The 25,364-nt window shown below is 33.6% G+C and overlaps 1 long non-coding RNA gene across 1 annotated transcript in view; it reads right to left on the bottom strand.

Annotated features, from left to right (window-relative positions):
* Nucleotides 1–4,192: 4,192 nt before the first annotated feature.
* LOC141510991 (uncharacterized) overlaps nt 4,193–25,364 on the bottom strand; it is a 42,805-nt gene continuing 21,633 nt past the window's right edge. The window contains exon 3 of the long non-coding RNA XR_012475225.1: nt 4,193–4,437. This is a non-coding gene — a long non-coding RNA (uncharacterized LOC141510991). The remainder of the gene's footprint in view (nt 4,438–25,364) is intronic.

The following is a 25,364-nucleotide window of genomic DNA, read 5'->3' as shown; positions in this document are numbered from 1 at the left end:
ATATTTGAGCAAGGGAGAAGAAAACAAAAATGGTTAAAAAGAAGTTAAAACAAATATATATAGCTGGAGACCTCTCATCAGCAATCTTTGAAAATTCATGGGAAACATTTGACATAAATGCTACTCATTCCATATATTTAATATAGTTATTCAGTTTTAGGGGATACACTGTTGGAAGAAAGGAGACTGGCAAGCTAAAATAGACATAAAAATGTCAAAACAGATGCAAATCATTGTAGTTTACTCAACACACATTTGAGAGCCTACCATATTCAAGGCACTGTCATAGGTACTGGTAATGCAAAAATCAACAAGATTAGAGGACCTGATTTCAAGAAATATCACAATATAACATGACTGAATACAAATACTTTTTTTAAAAATAAATTCATAATGGAAGGAAAGTCAAGTAAAGTACAAAGGAAAAGATCTGGCAAAATGCTTTGAAAGATGAGGCGAGAGATCATTTTCAGCTTGGTCAAAACAGAGTCAGAATTATCTTCATGAAATCTGGGTTTGGCCATACAGGGAAAATAGACTTTCGCCGTAAAGAAAAGGAGTAAATTGATGGCCATTGCAGGCCTGGGAATTGATCGAGATGATGACAAGGAGAGGAAAGATTGAAAATAGGGAAAATAGATCTATCCAGTTTAGTTTAATATCATTTATATAAGAATTCTGTGAAGGAACTTGTAATATTTAGTCTGAATAAAAGTAAAACGAGGTTAGGGGAGGAGAACATATAGGTTGCATTCAAGTTTTTCAAGGGTTCATAAGAGAGTTCCTCATAAGAGGAAGTAATTTGTATCTTCTAGTTGACTCTTCAGGGAAGAAATAAAGATAATATGTGGAAACTGATGAGATGAAAATTTTAATTAAATAAAAGGAAAATCTTACCAACAATTAGAGCTATCCAAAAATGGAATAGAAATCGTTATATTGTATAGAGAATTTATTTTATAATAATTAGGAGAACTAGTTGATTTTTTCTTTTTTGCATCTTTAAGTTTCTGTGATACTGGGCTTTGATTCTGAGATGGCCAGTGCAAATTTTCCATTATTATTCAATGATGGATTTGTCATTTGCTTCAAAGAACTCAATTTTTTTTCTTTTTATAAACAAGATTTGTTTCCATCATTTATTATATTTCATTTTGTAAATATCACCTATTTCTCCAATGATTCCCCATTGCCTCGGGGGGGCGGGGAGTTCCTCAGTCTTGATTTGATAAGCCTTCCACAGTCTGAATCCTACCTCCATTTCCAGCCCTATTTCTTGCCAATACTTATCAACAATCTCTATTGTAGTGAAGCTGTCCTGCTAACTACCCGCTCTTAAAAGATTTTATATCCTTGGTTTGTTACAAGCATTGCCCATTTGGGAAATATTTTTCCTCCTCTCTTCTACCTTGTAGAATCCCTAGCTTTCTTCAAGACACAGTTTGGGTGGTACTTCCTCTATAATGCATTTCCTAATCCTCCTTGCTCCAATCCTTAGCATGCTATCCATTGTAAAATTGAATTGTATTATCTTATATGAACTGATTTATATCTTTTATCCATCAGCAAAATACAAGATCTTTGATAGACTCCTTTCTTTTTTTTTTTGTTCCCAACAATTTACATGAGGCACTTCAGAGGCACATGCTGAAAAAATTCAAATTAATTTAAAAACATATAGATTTTGCGTACTTTGAAAACTTCCTGTGTGAGGCTGATCTGTCTCAAAAAAGCAGAATCTTTTTTGTTCTCCTGTATGAGTTCATGGGAAGAATAATTTCTGAATGTTTTGATTCTAAAGAAAAATAGGATAATTGATCTCAGAAATTTGAGCTTTCATTTAATAGAAATTATAAAACAAGTTAAGAAACCCATTTTGGAACTGAAAATTATATAACTACATGTGTATTTATATAAGTATGCTTGTATATGTATTAATATAAATATGTATATTCCTATTTATATACACAGATATATAAATATATGTGAACTCAGTTGTTGGAGTATCCATCCACAACAAAGAGAAAAAGAGAGAAGCACTAAAAATAATCAGAAAAGCATTTATTAAGGGCTTTCTATGTTCCAGATACTGTGGAATATGCTAGGAAACAGCTGATATAGGATATTCTAGGAAGATGATAGCATATAGGAGAAAGTCCCTCCTTTCAAGGAACTTAAATACCATAAGAGGGGATATGTTAATTAAAATATTGCTGCTCTATTTTGTTTACAAAACTAGTATTCTATTTAAAAAAATAGACTACATTTTATTTTAATGTAGGCAGCTGGTAGAGCACTGGGCTGGGTGACCTGAAATCAGGAAACCCTAAGATTCCAATCTGATTTCATACTTACTAGCTATGTGACCCTGGGCAAATCATTTAACAGTTAACTGCATTACTTTCCTCAAGTGTAAAATGAGAATTAGGGTGCCTATCTTAAATGTTGCTGTAAGGCTCAAATAAGATGTTGGTAAATCACTTCACAGTGATTAGAACCTATTAAGGCACAATATGGTTGTTTATTCCCTTTGTCTCCCCTTTGTTTTTTGGAGAGTTTTGTTTTGTTTTGTTTTGGTGAGAAAACATTAGCAACTGGGGAACTTTAAAAGGCTTTATTGTAGAAGGTGATACTTCAACTGAGTTTTAAACAAAACTCGGGGTGCTGGAAGAGTTATGGAGGTGAGAGCACACTCCAAGCATATGCTCAGTCGGAAGTAAAGTGAAGTGGCTTATAATGCTGAGGTTGCTGATAATAGATCTCTTTAAGGCCTATAATATGCTTTCTATACATTATCCAAGCAAAAGAGACAGAAACAGGATTGAGGTAGACCCTAAAACTTAAACATATGGGGTGAAAATCAGGTGATGAACTTTTCAACCCACTGGTATACAAACCATAGAATAGTGTGCATCCCATTAAAGAGATAAGACAATCTAGATTTCAAGAGTAAATAATTCCTAATCCTGCCAATGTATGTTCAATACAAAACCTTTGTTTTATTAACTTTACTGCAGTGTTTTTATGTCTTCTATATGTCTACATCATCCATGTGGGTCTTAGATACAATGCTTTTATAAAGGAGAGCCCCGTCTGTGAAATTAAATTGCTAGCACTGATTACCAATGAAAGCAAATATTGGTGTCTAATCCATGCCTTTTAATGATGATGGTATTTTCTACTTCTGCTTTCTCACTTGTGAAATCAAAGCAATCAGAGTAACTAAGAAGATAGCTATTTAAAACTGATGTTTTTTCATGTCCATAAAATAGTTTTCTTCTTTTGACATCTAAGAAAATGATTGTTAGAAGTATAGAAGGGGGGAAAAAATGTCTCTCATGTAGGACAATTGGCGGATTTATTTTCTTTCCATACATGTTTTTAAAACATCAGTAGCAGGGGCGGCTAGGTGGCGCAGTGGATAAGGCACCAGCCCTGGAGTCAGGAGTACCCGGGTTCAAATCCGGTCTCAGACACTTAATAACTACCTAGCTGTGTGGCTTTCGGCAAGCCATTTAACCCCGTTTGCCTTGCAAAAAAAAGAAAAAAACCTAAAAAAAAAACCATCAGTAGTAACCAAACATATAAATTGATCATAACTGTGTTCTAATGTTCACAGGAATGATGTAGTCTAATGAAAATATGAGGGCAAATTCTTTTTCATCAAAATAGAAAGTATTTGGGAAAATCTAGATGTGAAATACTTTGTCTACACCACATTGTTAAAATGGCAAAAAAGAATTGAGTCTTGGGAATATCTAAACATGAAACACGTTGTCTACACTTCTTTGTCAAAGCAACCAAATATATCTCGTGTCTTGGAAATATCTACATATGAAATATTTTGTCTGCACTGCTTTGTAAAAGTGGTAAAACAATCTCACGTCATACTTGTTTTTAAGGCTCTGAACTTATTCTTCCAACATTCATAGAAGGTTGTCAAATTGCATTTGAGTACATTTTCCCTTCAAGGTCTAAGGAGTATCCCTAAGTCATGGTGTGTTACCAAAGCTATCAACTCAAAGTTATATCTGATATGTTCCTTCCAATATTATTTCTAGATAACTTTCCCTCTGTCATTTAATCCATTGATAATCCCTTGATTCCACTGATAAATAACATCAATTATTTTTTATAAGGGACTATGTAATGAAAATCAATATCAAATATAAATAAATAATGACCTCTGAAATGAGGGACATCCTCTCCACTTCACCTACTCCTCAGTCTCCAAGAAAAGTAGGTGACACAAAAATTGTGCCACTATCATCATGTTCACTTTCAGATGTAGCATAGTCAGCAAATGAGTTGTTTATCTGCTTGTCCGCCTTGGTCTTAACCACTGGGCCTGAGTTGACTGAATATTTCCATGCTCACAGGGTTCCAGCCTGGTCCATTCTATTTCCTTTTTGTTTGTTTTTTGTTTTGTTCATATACCTAAGTGCAGTAAAGAAAAAAAATGAGACAGTAGGAACGTAAATGCTATCCCTTCAAGGCCACATGTTGTCCTGTGACTGTACCTCTCTCCTTGCTCCAGAAGCTTAAAAGAGGTTCTGCCTTTCTGGTAACCAAGGAGGAGAGATCAAGTTTCTCCACCAGAGATGGACATTTGTATACATTCTCAGTTTTAGCTTGGTAGTCAAATAAAAAACTTTCCCTCACTATGTAGTAAGTGGACAGGAAACAGTCACAGAATACATGTAAACTTTTGAATCTGGTGCAAGATTCCCCCTCGCCCCCATTAGCCATCAACTTGTATTTATCAAAACATGCTCATTAAACTGGAGCTATGGAGGCTGGAAGTGGGGAGCCCCAGCCCACAAGACATGCTTTCAAACTTAATCCTTGTTGGGCAGTTGCACCATCCTACTCAAAAGCTGGAAGGAAATTCTTAACAGTGGATTATAGTAAGAAGTTTGCTCCTTATTTATCCCACATAATTTCTTTTGAACATCATAGTTCTCATTAGCTAGTCAAATTGTATGGTAGATAGATGTAGAATCTGGAAGACCTATATTCAAATTCAAATACTTGCTGTGTAATCCTGGAAAAGTCATTGAACCTGTTTACTTTAATTTCCTCATCTATAAAATGGGGACATTGACGGGTCATATTTCTTAGAATTGTTGTGAGGATAAATTTAGACAATATTTTTAAATGTTTATCAAACTTTAAAATATCATATGAAGACTAGATATCGTATTCACATTAATACATAGATATAGTATTAACATTAAGATTAATAATCAAAAGAGCAAAAATTACTTAATCATTACAAAGCAGATTATTTTTATTTCATACAATATTTAAACATTGAATCAGGACTCTATTCCCTTAAGATCGAATTATATACTTGCAAGATTCAAGAAGCAGTTTTAGAGGAAATAAACATAATTCATGGGGCAAAAATAGTACAATATTCAATTAAAACAAATCAGTCATCATGGCTCACAGATGAGAGCCATTAACAAAGCTTTTAGTCTTAATTATTCTTTCTGTTACATCTTTTTGTGTCCTTTCTTCCTCAATTTCAGGATGGTAGGACAACTCCCTTGTTGCCCGAGTTTCTCAAATCAAATTGAAAGTAGATTATGATCTATGGAGCTCATGATTTCATTAAGTTTTGTTAATAATTTGAGGATGAGGGGCGGCTAGGTGGCGTAGTGGAAAAAGCACCAGCCCTGGAGTCAGGAATACCTGGGTTCAAATCTGGTCTCAGACACTTAATAATTACCTAGCTGTGTGGCCTTGAGCAAGCCACTTAACCCCATTTGCCTTGCAAAAACATAAAAAAATAATAATTTGGGAATGAGAGGTAATATTTTATATCATGATGAGTACAGTATTTAAAATGAGATTGAGCTCAATTCAGACTGGGGTATTAACTTGATATGTAACCACAAGTCACATAACCTCTTTCTCCCTTTCCCCAACTGTAAAATGAAGGTGAATACCTACATCAGAGGGTTATTGTGGGGAAAGTACTCTCATCCTCCAGTCAATAGAATGCAAATTTCATGAAAACTGTGACCATTTTCAATTTTGACTTTTTATTTTCATAGCCTAGACTAGTGGCTCATAAAAAAGTAAATTTTTAAATAAAAATGTACTGATTGAATTGAATATGTTAGCTACAGTGTTACATAGATTCTTGTCATTGTTATAATCAGGATGGGTAATGATGTTATTTAAACTCTATTATGAAAAACTATCACTTTTCCTACTACTAATAACATTTTTTTCTTGGATCCTGTCTCTTATAGAGGTATCTTTTTGTGAAGATATGCCCTCATTTAGTTCAGAAGAACATCTATTTTGTAATTTAAAATCTTAGAAAGCTACCTGGGACATTAAATGACTTGCTCAGGGTCATTTAGCCAATATATGTTAAAATTGTGACTTCAAACGAGATTCTCTTGATTTCAAGGCTACCTCTCTACCACTATGCCATGCCATGATAATATTAATAATAGTTCACATTTCTGCAAAAGTGTTCTCACAATTATCTTTTGAGTAACATATTCCTCCCATTTACAGATGAAAACATTAAGACTCACAGAGATTCTGCTACTTGCTCAGTCACGTGCGGATGTGCAAACTTATTACCATTCCATTTGTTATCATAGCCAGAATGCATGTTTGAAGTAATGAGACCAGATGTCACTATATTTTATTCTTTCTATTACAATCTGAGATATATACTAATAATAATCAGTAATAGCTAGCATTTATATTGCATGTTTTAATGTATCATGTATTATAAGATATCAACTCATTTATTCTCATAATAAGCTGGGAAGGTAGGTGCTATTCTTATTCCCATTTTTTCAGATAAGGAACTTATCAAGATAAGTAGAAATTAAGTGACTTCCCCAAAGTCACATAGTTTAGATGTGTCCGAGGTTGGTTATGATCTCAGATCTTCATGACACTAGCCCAACATTCTAGAACTGACACTAGATTAAGAAGACCTTTGTTCAAGTCCTTCCTACTGGCCCCAGCAGTTCAGTAAGACTGTAAAGTCAAAGTAAGTGGCCGAAGAAGATAAGTCACAGGAGTTTCTACATTAGGAATCATAGATCTGGACCAAAATGAGAAAAGAAATAAAATTTTTGCTTTATTATAAAATCCAACATGAGTGACAACTTGCAAAACAGTGGTCATTAGTCATTGGTGTCAATTGCTTTTTATTAGAGTATCTAAAGAATGAGATGCATATAAATGACAAAATAACCTCATTCCCAAGCCACAGTGCTAATAGCATTTAAGAAAAAAGTGAATGCTAAAAAGTTGTTGAGATCATGGACAGAAAGAAACATATTATGCAATCATCATACCTGGCCCATCATAGATATCAAATAAGCCCAAATTAACCTCATTATTAAACATTTAAGTTATAGATGCTCTTGCAATAAATAACATTTTAGGCCATGTTGTGCAGATGTGTTCCCTCTACTAACAATGATAGAGGAAGCTAGTGCTATAGTAAAGTTATGGAATTCAGTCATGAAGACCTGAGTTCAAATTGCACTTTAGTTAATTATTGCTGTTGTTGTTCCTGCTGTTGCTGCTTCTTCTAGTAATAATTGTACATATAAAGAATTTGTCCCTGTAGGGCAGCTAGGTGGTGCAGTGGATAGAGCACTGGCCCTGGCATCAGGAGTACCTGAGTTCAAATCCAGCCACAGACACTTAATAATTACCTAGCTGTGTGGCCTTGGGCAAGCCACTTAACCCCATTGCCTTGCAAATAACCTTAAAAAAAAGAATCTGTCCTTGCTAAATTCTTATCAAATATCTAATTTTATTCTCACAACCACTCTGAGAGATAGATGCTTTTATTTTCCCATTTTTATAGTTGAGGATAATGAGGCAAAAAGGAGTTGTGACTTGCCCAGGGTGACACAGATAGTGTCTGAGGCTACATTTTAACTCACATCTTCCTGACTCCAGTTCCAAAGTTCTATTCACTGTGCAATTTCACTTAACCTCTGATTGCCTCAGTTTCCTCAACTGTAAAATGAACGAGAAAAAAAAAATTGAAAAATGAGAAAAGCCAGCCATGGTGGTTATGTGAATTAAACAAGATAATATCTATAAAGCATTTTGCTAACCTTAATATGCATTATTAATAATATATGGAATTAATTAACTATCTAAATGTTTCTTTATTCAGATATTTTTCAGTCATTTTTAGTTCTTCATGATCTCATGTGGGTCTCTCTCTTGGCAAAAATACTGAAATGGTTTGCCACTTCCTTCTCCAGCTCATTTTATAGATGTTGAAAACTGAGGCAACCAGGCTTAAGTGATAGACCCAGAATCACACATCAAGTGTCTGAGGCCAGATTTGAATTCAGAAATATGATTCAGGATAATGATAGTTGCTATTTTTTTCAGATTACTTAGGATTACTAGTAAGGACAATATAATGGATTAATTTGTAAATTACTTTTCTCTTAACATACAATATCAGGTTTGACTTTGACCTTGCAAAATAGACTAAAATACCATTTTTGTTTTAATTTTGGCATAAAAAACAACCCAGATGTCTTTCTTCTCCCACTCCCCAATATAAGAATGTGATAGTAAGTGTACAGAAAGAATGATCTCTAATCTAAGACATTTTCCAGATACATTTGATTGTCCTCATGTACCTCTCTGTAACTATAACTACTGCACAAACTTAAACACTTATACTAACAAAATCATTATTTTCAAGGAAACAAAATAGTTCAAGGGAACTTACTGTGTGATGACAGTAGCACCCAAAAATAGAACACAGTTGGGAATTCTATTTAGTTTTCTTCCCAGAAAAAATACATTTCCAAAGTTTTTCAAAGAAGACAAAAAATGAAACCAACACCCCAGCCCCATCCCAGACTTTAGAGATTTTCATCTTCTGGCAAAGAAAAAAAAAGAGGATGCTACTCTTTGGGCTACAAGTTTAATTTTGAAATGATGAAATTAAGTTTCTGTTTTAGTGCACAGAGTTCACTTTGATTTGTTCATCTAATTAGACTCTATCTAAATGTGCTACCAAATTCAGCAAACCTGCTGAATTTAGTGACCTTCTCCATCTGTAAATTCCAGTTTTGAATTAAAACAAGGGAATTGAATAAGAGAATAGTATAGAATAGTCCTACTGAGGAATTCATACATATATAATATATATACATATATATATATATATATATATATAGTAACAAAAAAGCAGGTGAGTTTTTGAGAAACACTGTTAGTTGATATACTAGATAGAACACTCACCTGAAGTCAAGAAGACCTGAATTCAAATCAGATCTAAGACACTTATTAGCTATATGATGCTGGGCTAGTCACTAAGCCTCAGTCTAATTCCCTTTCCTCATCTATTAAAAAAAATAATAGCACCTTCCTAAGGGATAGTGGAGTTTAAATTTAAAATATAATTATACACACATATGTGTATTTTCAAGTATTGCAATCCTAAAGTACTGTATGAATGTTAACAATTAAGAAACAAAAATATTCTTTTTTAGGTTGTTTGCTTGTTTTTTTACTAGGCAAATGGGGTTAAGTGGCTTTCCCAAAGCCACATAGCTAGGTAATTATTAATTGTCTGAGACTGGATTTGAACTCAGGTACTCCTGACCCCAGGGCCAATGCTCTCTCCTCTGCACCACCTAGCTGCCCCAACAAAAATATTCTAAAAGAATTTAAAGTATATATCCGACAACCTCCCTCCCAATACTCAATTTAGTTGGAAATAATTGATTATATATTATTGTTATTATTATCAGGATGTTGCTTAGTTCACAAAGAGTTTGGGACATAAGGATATTATTCTTTCTCTTTCACGTGATCCAGAAAAAAATGAATACAAATTTTGATTACTTAGTTAAAATTATGAGGTAAAATTTTTCTATTAAGGTTCTCTTTAAAAGAGGAAGAAGGAAGAAAGGGAGGAAGCAATGGGTGAACTTAGAAAGGAGGGAGGGAGGGAGGGAAAGTCAGAGAGAAGGAAGAAGGAAATGAAGGAGAAAATGGCAAGGAAAGAAGCAAGAGGAAGGGAGAAAGCTAGAAAGGAAAAAAAAGGATATAGGGAATGATGAAGAAAGGAAGGAATTTTCCAAGGAGTTGAGAAATCAGTTAAGAACAAGATTAAATATTTCAAGATATTTTGTTTTTGTCCACTAAATTTAAGCAGAATAACATCTCTAGAAAGTCCTCTAACAATCATATAACAAACTGTTCTCCAACTGTCTTATTCAAACAATATGTTCCTGTAGACTGAAATTCTCCAAGACCACCACCTCCCATATGATTTCAGGATTTCAATTATTTTTATTGATTAAAACTGCAAGATTATTTTTTCTCCACTCCTGTATGTATTTCAATTTTTAAATGTTTGTTATGAATCCATTTAGAATTAAGTAATACCAATTTCTACATCAACCTAGACTCCTCTCCCTGACAGTATGTCAGTTATATAGATGTGATTGCTAAAGATCATATCAGAGCCCAAGTGCTATGCAGAGAAGACCAATTAGTATGCTTATTAATTAGGGTTCTGTTTACATTTCTATTAACAACTCTATTCCTTTATTTGTGTTAACTAAAGTCTCATGTCTTCATTAGAGTCATTAGTGCCTGTCAGTAAATTATAATGTTTTCAATTTCACAAGTACAGTAACTTTAAATTTCACATCTTGTATTTTTGGATTGTCTTCATTTCTACATACTGTCACTTTTAACCCAGGCATCACATCTTATCTAAGTGAACAAATTCATATCCAACAAGGAGAATGGCAATAATGAATGTGTTAATTGTCCTTCCCTGCTGCAGTTAACCCTGACTTTTCTTTGCCTTTTTTCTCCTCTTTCTCTAATACCATTGCTTAATAATAATAAAATTTTATGTTTCTTCCTCTGAGGTCCTATGATAATAAATCCCTACATTCATACAGCATTATTAACTTTTTCAAAGTGCTTTCAAATTTAACGTCTCATTGAGCTTTTAAATAAAAAAAAATCCTTAAAATGTCTCCTAATTAGTGCTTTTGTAAGCCTACACAATTCAATCCAAGGCTAAAAATGATTATAATGTATAAAATCTTAAATCTCCACGATCATAAAACTGTATGTTACACCATGCAGAAAAAGAAAAAAAATATTTTATCATGCTGGATATTGATAGATATTCTCAGCAATTTACAAAGAATTACAGAGCAAATTAGAATAGCATGCTGTACTTGACCTTTACAGAATGATATAATACATGTACATATAAAGGGAGTAACCAATCAACAAAGAGAAATAGCAGTTCTCTCTAGAAGAGAAAAATCAATTAAGCCGTTCATATTTGTCCCTTTTCCCCTGAAATCATCAAAGTCTGATTAGTTGAAATGTCTTTGTTTCTGGCTGTTCCATTGCCAGAGAGGACAGTACACTCTTATTGAAGATATGTGGCACCTAGTAGGGTTGTAATTAATGGGGTTTTTTTTTTTGACTGACATGATTTCACGTGAAACCCTGACCCTGACTCATCTATTCAGTTTCTTTGCTTCAAATTTCCCATTTTCTGAATGAAAGTCACAATATTTCCTTATCACGCTTTAAAAAAAAGCTCTGTGGCAAAAGGGATATGATATTGGGTCTGCTGCAGAAAGTCTTGGGTTCAAATTCTACCCAGATATCTCCTAAGCTTGCTGTGTACATAATAACAGGATGATTCATCTCTACAAGCCTCATCTTCTAATCTGTAAAATGAAAATAATAATACTTATTTTGCCAGGTTATTGTAAGCTCAGCTATAACATGAATAAAATGCTTTGGAAACTTCTAAATACCAACTGTGGGGCCTGTCTTGACCTTTCTTTGTACCCCAATTTAGTGTTCTTGGTACATAGTAAGTATTCAATGCAAGTTTGTTGATTGATCAATCACAGTGTATAGATATATTTTAGAAATCATTGAAAATGATCTAGGTGAAGAATTTTAATTAGAAGAAATATTGATTATAAAATATTGTGAAAGAATAACTTCACGTGAGGGGACTGGGAATGGGGAATGCTGCATATACAATAAGACTGAGTTTGATACTATGGGTCTAGTCTGGTTGAACTTTTTTGTATTTTTTCTTTTTTTAATTCTTTGTTATAGAGCTCAAAAATAGAGGGAGAGGGAGAAATATATTTGGAAATAAAAGTGATATTAAAAACCAAAAATGATATTTTAAAGAATAAACTACCTGCAAACTATTCCATTCAGCACTTGAAAATGATCCATAATTTTCTACTTTTCTATCGAACTATGACAAAGGATAGTATACTATACTTTATACAGGAATATATATGTGTATAGAAAGTATAAGCAATATATATATATATATATATATATATATATATATACTTTATACTATATATAGTACATATACTTTATATTTTATTTCAAAACTTACAAATAATTCTAAACATTACAATGAATATTTTGAAATCAAAACACTAAGAAATTTTTAACATTTATAAAATATTTTTTCTCTCCCCCAGAAAATATAAGATACTTGAAGGTTGGAATGGTTTCATTCTTGTCTTCATAATCCCCCAAACCTGTTCCCTAGTAGGGAGTTTAATAAATAGTTTCTGACTAATTAACGAATAGCTGGCTGATTCTTTTTGGTATAGCTTCCCAAACCCATATTATGTCCCTTGTCTAGAACCTTTAGGTCATTGATTTACGAGTGAAAGGGATCCTATAGTCTATTCTAACTTCATTATTTTATAGATGTGGAAATTAAGAACTGAGAGGTTGGGTGATTTGCTGATAGTCATAGTGATAATAATAAACAAAATTTGTTTTTTGAAGTCAGTTTGGTTATCCCTTTAACAATGCAATGCCAAGCTAATTGGCTCTATTAAATTTTTATTACTTAGACATAGAGATGCATTATTATTTTTTAACCAAACCTATTGCCTTCTTGGCACCAATTAAGTAGAATCTAGAGAGAAAAAAATTAAAAGTAGGTGTTCTAAAATTTGAAATTTTGATTATATTCACTTGACATTGGAATCAGAAAATGTTATACCTGAAAGTTACCAATGAAGTCCAACTGATATTAAATCTCCTTTACAAATATACCTGACAAGTGTCCATCCAGCCTTTGCTTGAAAACCCCAATAATTAACACTTAATGGAGAACTTTGTAATATTCAATCATTATTCCTATTTATAGATTCTAGACAGAACAAGCTTAATACCCTTTCAGGTGACAGATTTTGGAAATTTTATTGACCTTATCAAATACTACTTTTCTTCCACAGACAACAGTCCCATTCTCTCATCAAACTTTAAAGTGACAATACTTTTAAGTGACTGATATCATATTATATTGACATTAATGGGGATCAAAGTCCTATCGAAATATTTAAAATTTCCCTCAGAATAGACATTTTTGTTTCCATTCAGGTATAGGCAAGCTCATATCCTGCCATGCATTGAGTTTTGCAGTTTCTGCAAACAAAAAGACCGTGACAACACATCATCACCCCCTATTTGATATAAAGTCAAGTATATATTTAAATAGGTAATCATTCCACATTATTTTAAAGACTATAGGATAAAATCAAAAAATGTCTTGAGCTCTCTGATTAACTTATCTACTCAATAAAAATCACCTTAATCACTTAAGACGGATAATTAGAATTCCAAAAGGTAGCAGAATGCATCTACCATTCTGGTCACCACTGACCTTTACCACAAATTAACTGGAAAACCCTTGTCAGGTTCTTAATCTGTGGATTGATAAGTGGCAATGGTTATGATTAACATATAACATGTCATAATAGTAATAAAATAAGCACTATCTCCAAAGATTCCATTGAAAGGAAGAAGACTCATATTATAATGAGAGAGAAAAAATGCATGTCAGTGAAAGAACTGAGAATGGATAGAATTTCTTTCTTTCCCCAAAGATAAAACTCTCTGATTGGATTTGAAAGGTAGATGGGTGTTGGGATTTTTTTTGTGTTTTTTTTTTCTTCTCCTCTTACCCTTGGACGTGATCACTTTTTAAGGTAGACAGACTTGTCAGCACTTCTTTCATTTAAGGCTGAGGAGTTATTCTTCACTTGCAGCAGGGAGTGAGAAGGAGAATTGAATTTGCTGACGGCTGGGGTTCTTGGAGCCAGTGAATGCACACGTTTCAATAAAGAGGCATGCTGAGTATGGCATGCATGTGGGGGGTGGCTTACCAGTATCCTTTTTTGTTGGTATGTTTTCATAGCCATTACAGTAATGAGATTAGCAATGCATAGGCTGATCATGCTTTCTTTCTACATTACATTGCATACGACGGACAAATATGAAGTGAGCAGCCAGAAAAAAAGACATTTGGTAAGAAAGCCCAACATGAGGGTGGGGTATCTCCACACACACTGTGGGCAGGAAGGAAGAGCTTTGTGAAGGAGATGAATCCTGCTGGGGTCTTAGCAGTGGTGCCCTCCAGATGAAAAGAAACTTGCCTTTTGTGAAATTGGCTTCCAACTCCATCGTCTGCTCCATGCTTGTTAGATATGACATCTTGTAAATATACTCCACAAGGCATGTCGCTGAACTTCTAAATGAGAAAAATGAAGCCTTTCATAGCAAATGTATCAGGCCAGTAACCAGCTAACTCACAAGCAAAAATTGAACATATGTCCAGAAATGCAAAGTAGGGCTTCACAATGTGCCGTCAGTCTAGGTTATTCCTAATGCTGTTTGTGTTCCTGTAATTCAACCGTACACTGTGGTGGCTGAATGTAAAGCACTTCTGCTTCCCTTTCTTTCCATACATCCCTGTATTTACCATGCAAATGATACTTGAAGTTAATGAGCACTAGGAACTCATCTAATGGAACTCCAGAGTAGAGCAGAGAAATAGCCTTGGTCTACCCATTGAGCTATTAGAATGGTCACAGATTTGCATCACAGATGCTACATTAACCTTGCAAATGCATTGACTAATTCAGTAGAGCCTGGTGTGTTTATACTATATTCTATCAGTAGGTTCACAAGCTGTCTGCAATAAAACTCAAGTCATGGCATGGGACCATTAGGGGTGCAGCATATGTCTGCTATGTGTAACCAGCATGAGAGGTAGGAGTAAGATTTTTTTTTCATTAGTGGTTATAGTAGTTATTCTAAGAATTATGTTTTCCAGAGGGGTAGAGAGCTGACAGAGAGGAGAAAAACGAAGCTTTTATATGAGAGGTCCTGTCATTGTCAAATGGGAGATTAAAGGGAATTAGAAGGTGGACATTAGACTCACCAATTCATTATCATATAGGATTTTCTCTATAAGTGAAATCTGGACTCCATATTCAATTTTTTGTATTCCTCTGAAATTACACATAGAAAAAAAGAAATATACTCAATATTCTAAATCATAAAATTGGTTCAGAGATCGAAGTGAAGTGACCTCATGGGTAAAACTAGTCCAATTACCTTATTCTATATCTAAGGAAACTCAGAAAACTGAGATCAAATGACTTGTCCAAGATCATAGAGATAGTAAATAATCAAACTGAAGTTAGACTTCATGTATTGGCTTTAAATCCAGGACTCTTTGCATTATCACTCTTTCTTCCAGTCATATGAATAAAAGTTTTTAGTAACTGGAGGATGTCTCTATTACTACTTTTTTTGCACTGGAAATACAATCAGAAACAGATTTTTATCCAGAAAGCAAAGACATGAGGATATACCTAAATTTTGGTAAAAGAATCCTATGTTAGAAGGTGAACAAGAAAGCTGCTTCTCTTCTGTCCTTGGTCTGATGATTGCTCTTAAATTGTTGGAAAATAACTTCCAACCAGTCATGCTTGATGTCATTAATCATTCCTGCACAGTAAATGCAAACATAGCTAGCTTAATTTTTTTCAGACAAAAATGGTTCCACATTCCTTTCCTTAAATCTAGTAACATTGTAATGTTTAATATAGTTGCAATTTCTCTTTGGGAAAAAAAAAAAACCTAAGCTTTTATTATGCCAAATGAGCATGCATTAATGGTATTTCTCCCAATCTATAAGATCGAAGAGTATTCTCTGAAACAATAAATGCATAATTTTCAATGAAGTAAAATTAATGTGGCAACCAGTTAGTTTCTCCACTTTCAAGAATCTATGATCAGATTCTGATAATGTATTCTGGAGCTCTATTTATACTACTGTGATGACTGTTCCTGCTTCTTTGGTTTTCATGTATTTCTGCTACCTGATACATTTTTCTCTTAGTGGTTTTCATGGTGGCTGTGCTGAATAACTATTAGTTTTAGTCTTTTATAAAAGTTGCACATAGTCATTAAAATCTAATACTTAACAGCATTGCTTTCTGTTTTCAGAGAAGCAGGAACAATTTTAATGGTTTCAGTGAGCATTTGTGAGCATTCCCTGACAGAACCCAAATGTTAACAAAGTCGTCAGACTTTTTTCATAAAGGAACACTTCCTGCTATATTATAGAGATGCTATGGATTAATAATAAACATATCAAGCTCATTGTTTGGAAGGAAGTTCTCATATGAGGTGTCTGTGCCTTAGATATTTCCAACACCCTTCAGCTTCAAAGACCCCCCAAATGTAGTTTCTAAAATACCTAAATGTACAAAATTGAATTTGCCACATGGAACTTCTTCCACTCTCTCAACAAATTTCCTACTATTGCAGCAAACTAAAGGAAGTGTGATGAACATTGAAAACTGAAATGACATTCAAGCATTAACATGAATTTCTCCAGTAAAAGTCCTTTATCAGAAAACATTTTTGAATCTTTTTTAATGGATTTTGATCATTGGACTTCAATGGAATTAGTTTCCTTTGTCATATTATGTATTTTATATTGTAAATCTCAAAACATTGCTTTGAGTAGGGTATTGTAGGTTTCATTGACTAAGAAAAGAATTCACAAAACAAAAATAGTTGAGAGCTCCTGCTCTGCTCCGATATACTAAGTAATTTGCTACATGTCAATATAGAAGTAAGGGTGCTTGAACTGTCAACCACAAGCCTGTCAGTTTGGAGTCCTAACTTAATGCTTTTGACCAAAAATAAACAAAAAGGACTAAATGCATCCAGATCCAGGAGCAAATAGTTTTGCGGCAGGGAGTAGAATAAGAAGATTTGCAATTCTCAAAGGATTTTTCCCAAAATATCATTTGCATAATTTCAAATAAGGAAAGTAAGAGCAATATGAAAATTCAGGTTTATACTTGTGTGTTTTGTTTTCTAAGCTCTGGTCACTATCAGTATTAAATCTAAATAATGGAGAGCCCCACAATCCATCCCACACAGTTAGAATCCCTACCTACCAAAATGCACTTATCTCTTGGACAAGCTTTCTTTCCTTCAACTGATGAATTTAAATTTCTGATCCCATGTACATAAATAGAGAAAAAAGGTTTTTCTGTAACCAAGAAGAAAACTCCATAATAAAGAAGTCTTTCTATGAAGGAAAAATAATACATTCCAGAACAACACAGAACATCAACTAGTCTATTTTTTAAACTGTCTTTTTCAAAGGCATAAATGGTTCTATATTAAAAGGAGTAGGTAGACTTTTTTCATTTGTTTCTGTGGTTGGTTTAGGTTTGTTTTTATTTTGTTTTGTTTATGATTCCCCAGTTTAAGGACACAAGTACCTAATTGTTGCTAAAATATTTCTAGTTTTTAAATTTCAAAATTCTATAAATTAAAAACCTCTCTTTTTAAATAATTTTTATGCTTTTACATGTACAACCTTTTGACCCTGCTTAATTGTAATATTGCACCCATTATCTGAAACAGATTATTAAGGATCTCAGGTTTTCTTCAAAACACGGATCTCTTAAGAGTCTAAACTGTGGCTTAAGGAATTCTTGGAAGAATTCATTTAATTCACAACCGCTCACCAAAACAAGGGAACAAGGAGAGACAATCTCATTATCTGGCACGATCATCTCCCATAATCACATTGGCAGAGGTGGGCAGGATAGACACTAGAGAGCTTTGTGGACCTAACTATTTAGATGAGAAATGGATGACCCGTGTCAAGTTGACTTTGGTTTTAGGGGTTTTTTGTGAATTAGTCAGTAAAGCTAGCAAGAGACTGCCCATGATTGGCTCCTATGTCTCCCTCCACTCCACCATGTAACTGTTAGGATCAATTTAAATCAAATTACATGCATAAATCTAATTATCTGCTATTGTTTATAGAAGCAAGCCTTCTGGGACTGGAAAAACAGGAAAGCAAGGTGTAGAGCAAACCTTTGAAGAGTGTGGGTTAGTTCCTAATTCTACAGTTTACACATATATAAATAAACTTGGAAATAGCAATATTTTAACTGTTAGATATATAATTGTTTTCATATATTTCAAATTATTCAAATAAAATCATGATGACAAAGATTTGTTTTCATCACACTAGAATACCCTTGAATTCTCTCCCTTATTAAAAAACCTGGCTTTACCTGTTTTTTTTTTTTTTGGAAGTGCCCTAATAACATATCCTAAAGTAGGTGGGGAGTGTCCAGGGGAATATGGAAAAGGGAGTCACCTAATGTGACCTTTTACACTCTAGCAAGCAATGCTTCCATGTAGAAATTTGTCACATTTATCCTTTTGTATAGTCTAGACACAAATTATTTCTTTTCATGACCTCCAGAAATAGATTGTCAAACTTTTACCATGCCAAATCTAAAAAGGAAAAATGTTAGCAAACCTCCAGATTTTGAGGATATTTGGAAATATTTTTAATCGACAAATATGTTCCATTTTGTTAATGCTGATATCTGGGATCTTGTACAGTTGCAAAACACCATGCTTTTCTTCATTTTTATATCAAACTGAAAATTCAGCACTAATCCATCATGAGTTAAATCAGAATAAATGAAAGCAATTTGGATTTCATTCTTTTGATTGCAATGTTTAAAAAAAGATAATAATCTCTGTCTCCTCACCAACTCCCCCCACCCCCAATTATAATTTACATCTACAATCTGGTATTTTCTCACTCTTAGCTGAGGTTCTTTGTTGAATAAACAAAATCTCTATCATAATTGGAGCATATGCCTACTGTATTTTAACTTTATGTAGAAAGTGTTTTGTGTTCTTTTCATGTTGTATTTATATTCTATTCCATTGCTTTTTGTGTGTACACATGTCTCCCAAGCCTATTGCAGGCCATAAAGAATATTTGTCCATAACAATAGCCCCACAATGTTGAAGTCCCTGTCACCAGAGAGCAACGGGAAGTTCTTCAGCTGTCTCCTGAAGGCATAGGGAATGATATTAGATATCATGACATGGTTTAAACAGCTAAGTAAAATATGCAAGGGTTAACATTGGGATTAGAGCATTGAAAACCCTTTAGTATTGCACCAATGCCTGTCCTATGTCCTAAGATTTGTTTATCCTGGATCACCACTTGGTGTTTTCATGAATTTTACTGTAAATTATGCTGATTATGCTTCTCAAATGACTTTATTTGTGAAAAATTTCTAAGCTGTCTTCCCAGAGGGCTGCTGGATTTACCTATATAAATTACCATCCCTAAAAGTTATGCTAATTTACCCTTCCTGGAAATAATTCGCTACCTATGACCAACCAAGGTATCTAAAAATTAAAAAGAAGACTTCATTTGCATTTTCACTGCTCTTTGGGTTCAGGGCACAGATTACAAATTAATTTTTAAGGAAGATAGTGACAAAACTCCAAAAGAAGTAGCTCTCTTTCCTAACTTGATAGTCCTCAACATGACCTACCTACAATCTGATCTCATCTATGATGGTGGGATTTATTAGTTATTATTTCTTTCAGTATTTTTATGGATATTAACCAAGAAAAATAATATATAAAATGATGTATATATATATATATAAAACTTAAAAATTAATTTGCAATCTTTGCTCTGAACCCAAAGAGTAGTGAAGATGCAAATGAAATCTTCCTTTTAATTTTTAGATAACTTGGTTGTATATAAGTAGCAAATTATTTCCAGAAGTGTAAATTATCTATGTGTGAATATAAGTATATACATATATATATATATATATATAAATGTATGTATATATATATTTGAAGATAATTTGTATAGAGAGATATATATGCAGCTGGAGAGATTTTATATCTATCTCCATCTATCCATATGGATAGATTGCATGTGTGTGTATGTGTGAATAAATGTATATGTATACATTCATACACACATACACACACATATTTCCACCACTCTATAATGCTTCTAGCAAGGCTTTATCTTTATGACACTAATGATAATCCCTTGTGTAATTAACTGTAGAGTGGTTATGCATGCAGTATGTAGCCCATGACAAGCCTCATAGAAAATACATCAGTATTAGCCACAGGTGAATTCGTTTAGAAAGATTAATGACTGCACCTGAATTTTAATGTCTGAAAAGGGATGGAACACTGAATCCTTAATTAAAAAGTTGAATGACTGGTATGGTTTGTTTAACATCACAAATTTCAACGGGAGATTTTTATATTCAAATGAAGTATGCAAAAGGAAACTTTTCCTTAGAAAGCAAGCAAAGTCAGGGTGAAAAGCAGAGATGTTTTATGTGCTTTTACTTTATGTAAATCGATACATGGATCACTTGCTTTGATATGGATCAAACAGGGCATAATTATGGGCTCTCTTCTGTTTACAGGGAAAAGGAGGATTCTGAGAACACTGAGGAATGTCAGTTTCCCCGGCACCAAAAAAAAAAAAAGCCGGATTAGGGGAGCAGTAAAATTGACTGGTGATCTTATTCTTCCCTTAATGAGAAGCAGTTTCTTCTTCATTATTATTTTACAAAGTTTTTAATGAAGAGAAAGTAACCTTGAAAAACAACATGGCAATGCTGTTCCCAGTAGAGACTTAACTCAGTTGCCTTTTTTTCCCTTAACTGTTCCAGTGTGTTCATTAAAGTTAGTCGCAGACTGCTGATTTTCAATGACAATAAAATCTTTAAAAACAATAAATAAATCCAAAACCAAAATCAAATGAAAGGCTTGTGACTTTCAGATTACCCAGAGGTTTAAGTTCTAAAGGGAAAGGATGATTCCTCTTAGATTTTCAAACCCAAGTTGAGGAGGTTTCTTAATACTAGATGCTGTTGCCTGCAAAAGTCTTGAAGCACATTATCTCCCCTTAGACTCACAGCAATACTGTGAAGTAAGTGCTGTTATTATCCCTGTTTTACAGAGAAGAAAACTGAGGTGGAGTCAGGTAAAGTTGATAGTTATCTGGCATTTACCATTCTGATAACTCAATATCATCATTATAAAATTTGAATCAGATTTGAATCAGATGTCCTTTCTGAATCAGCATTTTTGAATTTAAAGACATTTTACATTAAATAAGTTTCTTTTCTTATTCTTCAGCTTACTCCCCTCTATATCAGTCGCACAGTTGCCTCTTGTCACCTGAACCTTTAGTAAAACTTATCCTATCAGAGCCAGGCAGTTCAGAAGTCCTGTTCTGATATAACTGAACTTTATTTTCTGTTCAGAAAATTTCTATTACATATATCTGGGATGTAGACGCCAAAATTGCTGTTTTATTATTATTATTTCCATCATCATCATCATCATCATCATCATCATCATCATTATCTAGCAGCATAGCATACTGGGTAGAATTCACATCTCAAAGCCTGCCTCTTGAAAATCCTGCCTCTAATAACTGTCAGCTATGTGACCCTGGACAAATCATTTTACTTCAAAATGTTAAAAATAATATTTGTCCTTTGTTCTTGTAAAAGATTGTGACATCAGGGAGGTGATGCCATGACATGACAAGCACTTGAATTGGAGTGTGGGGGGCTGTGCTAAGTCACCGGACTCACTTTCTCCTCCAGAGTCATCTGGGTCCAGTGGCCAGATATGGATCAGGATGATTGGACATGGTCCCAGATGTGAGGCAATCAAAGTAAAGTGACTTGCTCAAGGTCACACAGTTCTTAAGGGATAAGTCTCTGAGGCTGAATTCAAACTTCCACCTTCCTGACTCCAATGTCAGTACTCTACTCACTATGTCATCTAGATAAATGAAAGACCCTCAAAGTTGTAAAGAAGCTAGAGGGCATTTCTTTGCCTGGGAATTCTTTAGATTAATAAAATTCCTGATTCTATAAATTGATCCCTAGCACTAGTACTATGAGAAGCACTGTGGTACCATGGATAGAGGATTCAAGGCAGAGCTCAAAGCTCTTCTCTGACATATACTTAATGCATCATATATAAATATACATATGTATATACATATATATGTCTAACCCATACATATACTTACCTAATACATTCATATATGTATATATAACACATAATACCTAATACATACACATATACACTTAATATATATATATCTATGCATACATGCATGCATATAGATGATTTGTATGCATACATAAGTGTGTGTATGCATACATGCACATAGAGCTATCATCTAGCTATATATATATAGCCTAGCTGCTAAATTGTTAGAAGGAATTTCCTAACGAGGAATGTCCAATATCAATGAAATCCCTCTTGCTATTATTCTTCTTTTTCTTCTGGTTTGATGTATACCTAGAAGTCCTAGTGCCATGGCTTTGCCTTTCTTCCACATGGATCTTTGTCCATTTCTCTATCTCCTCTCCAGAAATGGAAATCGAGCTTGGGAATCTCACTTAAAAGAGAGAGGATTGGAGCTCTTCGGAAAGCTCCCAGGTGGTTTTCCTGAAGCCGAACCTCCCTGAACGCTTCTCACTTCTATGGCAAAGTCGATTTCTGCTGCTCCTTGGCCTCTCATATTGCTTCTGTATCACTTTTTTCTTTTCCCTGCCAAGGGAAAGCGGGGTTTTTATTCTTGACCACTTTCCAAAGAAACGCACTCTTAATGAAATGTCATTTAGGAGTATTTGTAACTTCCTGTAAAAGCTTTGTGTGTGTGTGTGTGTGTGTGTGTGTGTGTGTGTGTGTGTGTGTGTGTGTCTAAGAGAGAAAGAAAAAAAAAACAGCCTCTTAAAAACCTTCTTCCCAATCCTGAGAGCACTGGAGGACCAGACAGCGCCTGCGGTTCTCCCAGATGTATCAGATGTTTTTAATAAGGATCTGACAAAGCATGTGTGTGCTCAATGAATCAAGTATCTCATAGATACAGTGGGAAACAAGCTTCTCACTGCTTATGGCTATTAGTGACAATTACCTGGGCTCTGGGGTGGCGCAAGCTATTGACGAGTGGACTGTAAATATTTTTCAGCTAGTTTTCTGAACAGTAAACATTGACATCTCAGCAGAATGCCAACATCCAAATGCAAAGAGAAGCTAATGCTCTGGCAAGCCTCCTCTGCCTGCCCAATTCTGCTGATCCATTAAGAGAAGTCCATCAGGAACAGGTTTGAGTGGACTTAAGCAACAGGATTGTTAAAGCTAGGGGAAATCATTTACAAAGGTGTCCATTAAATCTGTCAGACAAGTGTTCCTGGATAGAAATAGGGCAAAGTCTGGATCTGCTCAGAATGATCTCCACTCTGGGTCAGTTAATAATGGCTTTTGTCACCCCGGTAGGGTGGTCTCTAAAAGTCCAACACAATCCTTCATTTCCAAGCATGCTCTACCAGTTATTCAAACTTAAACACATTTTTCAGTACTAAAAAAAAGATAATCATAAAAGATGTCAAATGTGAATCAGTAACCTATATCTCAGGGAAAAAAAAGAGTACTTTTTTAGAGGCTGAAACTTCTTGTGCTTCCATTGCCTCCCACATCAATGAAAAAAGGAAGCAGTTAAAGAATATATAACAAGTGCTTTAGAAATAATTTCTTTAAAAATTTACTAGATGAAAATTTAAAAATTACCCTTTTGATATTTTGTATCTATCATTCAGTAATGGGCAAGAGGATAATTATTTATAAGTTGATTCATCTTTTTATTACACATTGTTATGGAAATATTCATATATATAAATAATCGATTAATCAAAAAATTAATTAAAAATAAAATAATTTTTTAAAAAATAAAAGGTGATCATTTATAAATAATTTTTTGTTAATTCTTGAGGAATACTCTAGGAATATAATGTGCAATGGTGGTTCTAATAAAAAAATAATATTATAGATTATTTATATCAAGAAATCTAAAACTTCTTTGAAAGTTATTTTTCTTAATGAAGTCTATATATTTATGCACATATATGAATACATATATATTTACATCTAGGCATACTAGGTATACATTATTTAGTTCTAAAAAGGCAAAAATACTCTGCTCACATCTCCAATTATATTAGCCTGTATATGTGGAAGTATGACAAACGTTGAATTCATACAGATAATTAGAATATATTTCCATACACAGTGGACAATATTATTATTATTATTATTTGGGCAGAAACAAAGCTAAGTATTATATTTTGACATGCTATCATAAGATTAAATAGAGGCACAGAGAAAATAAAAAGATAGATAAATGAATAGAGACATATATAGATGCTTATATATGCTTGTAAATGTGAATAGATAGGTGATGGATGGATGGATATGTAGATAGGTTTATATTTTCATTTGTATGAGCAAATATAGATTTTTAATCTACCTATAGATACAGATGTTTGATGAATATATATGTAAATTCTTTTGAATATATTTTGATCTGTTCTTAGGACTTGTATTCAGGGAATATTCTGAAATATATTCAGAATAAATAGTCTGAAATATATAAATATGTAATTACTGTGACCTACTATTGAATACATAAATACATATGTACATACTATGAAATATGATGCTATAAGAAACATAAATAAAAACAATTAGAGCCCTGAATTCAGATTCCAGCTCCAACATTTGCTCATTCTGTATATATGAGTCACTTTCTTCCTTTCTCGGGAACTCAATTTCCCCATCTGTAAAATGGTGGTGATATTTTCAGGAATATCTCATAATTGGTTGAAGGGGAAATGCTTTGCAATAACTAAAGCAACACGGTCATATAAGTAGCTACTGCCTAGAGAAACAGCTAGACCTCTGACAACAGGCAAGGGCAACATATTTCATTGTAGTACATAACAATGGACATTTTTTAAAGATAAAAAATGTATTCAACACTCAATCACAAAGAAAATTATTTTTATTCATCAAATATTCAAAATGTACTAAGCTTAATTTAACTATATCTTAGAAACATATTTTTAAAAATTAGGCATGGAGTACCATTTTTATTTTATTTTTAATAGATAAAACCAATATATCATATATAAATGTCTATGGCTCAGATATATATCAAATGTGCTACCCTGGGCAAGTGACTTAACATTTCAGTGTCCTAAGCAACTTTCTAAGATTTGATTTCTAAGAAAGAATCAGAAATCTATCTGTACTGGAAT

The sequence above is a fragment of the Macrotis lagotis genome, chromosome 2 (assembly GCF_037893015.1).
Source record: "Macrotis lagotis isolate mMagLag1 chromosome 2, bilby.v1.9.chrom.fasta, whole genome shotgun sequence".
Lineage (NCBI taxonomy): Eukaryota > Metazoa > Chordata > Mammalia > Peramelemorphia > Peramelidae > Macrotis > Macrotis lagotis.
This window is presented reverse-complemented; position numbering and strand designations above follow the sequence as displayed.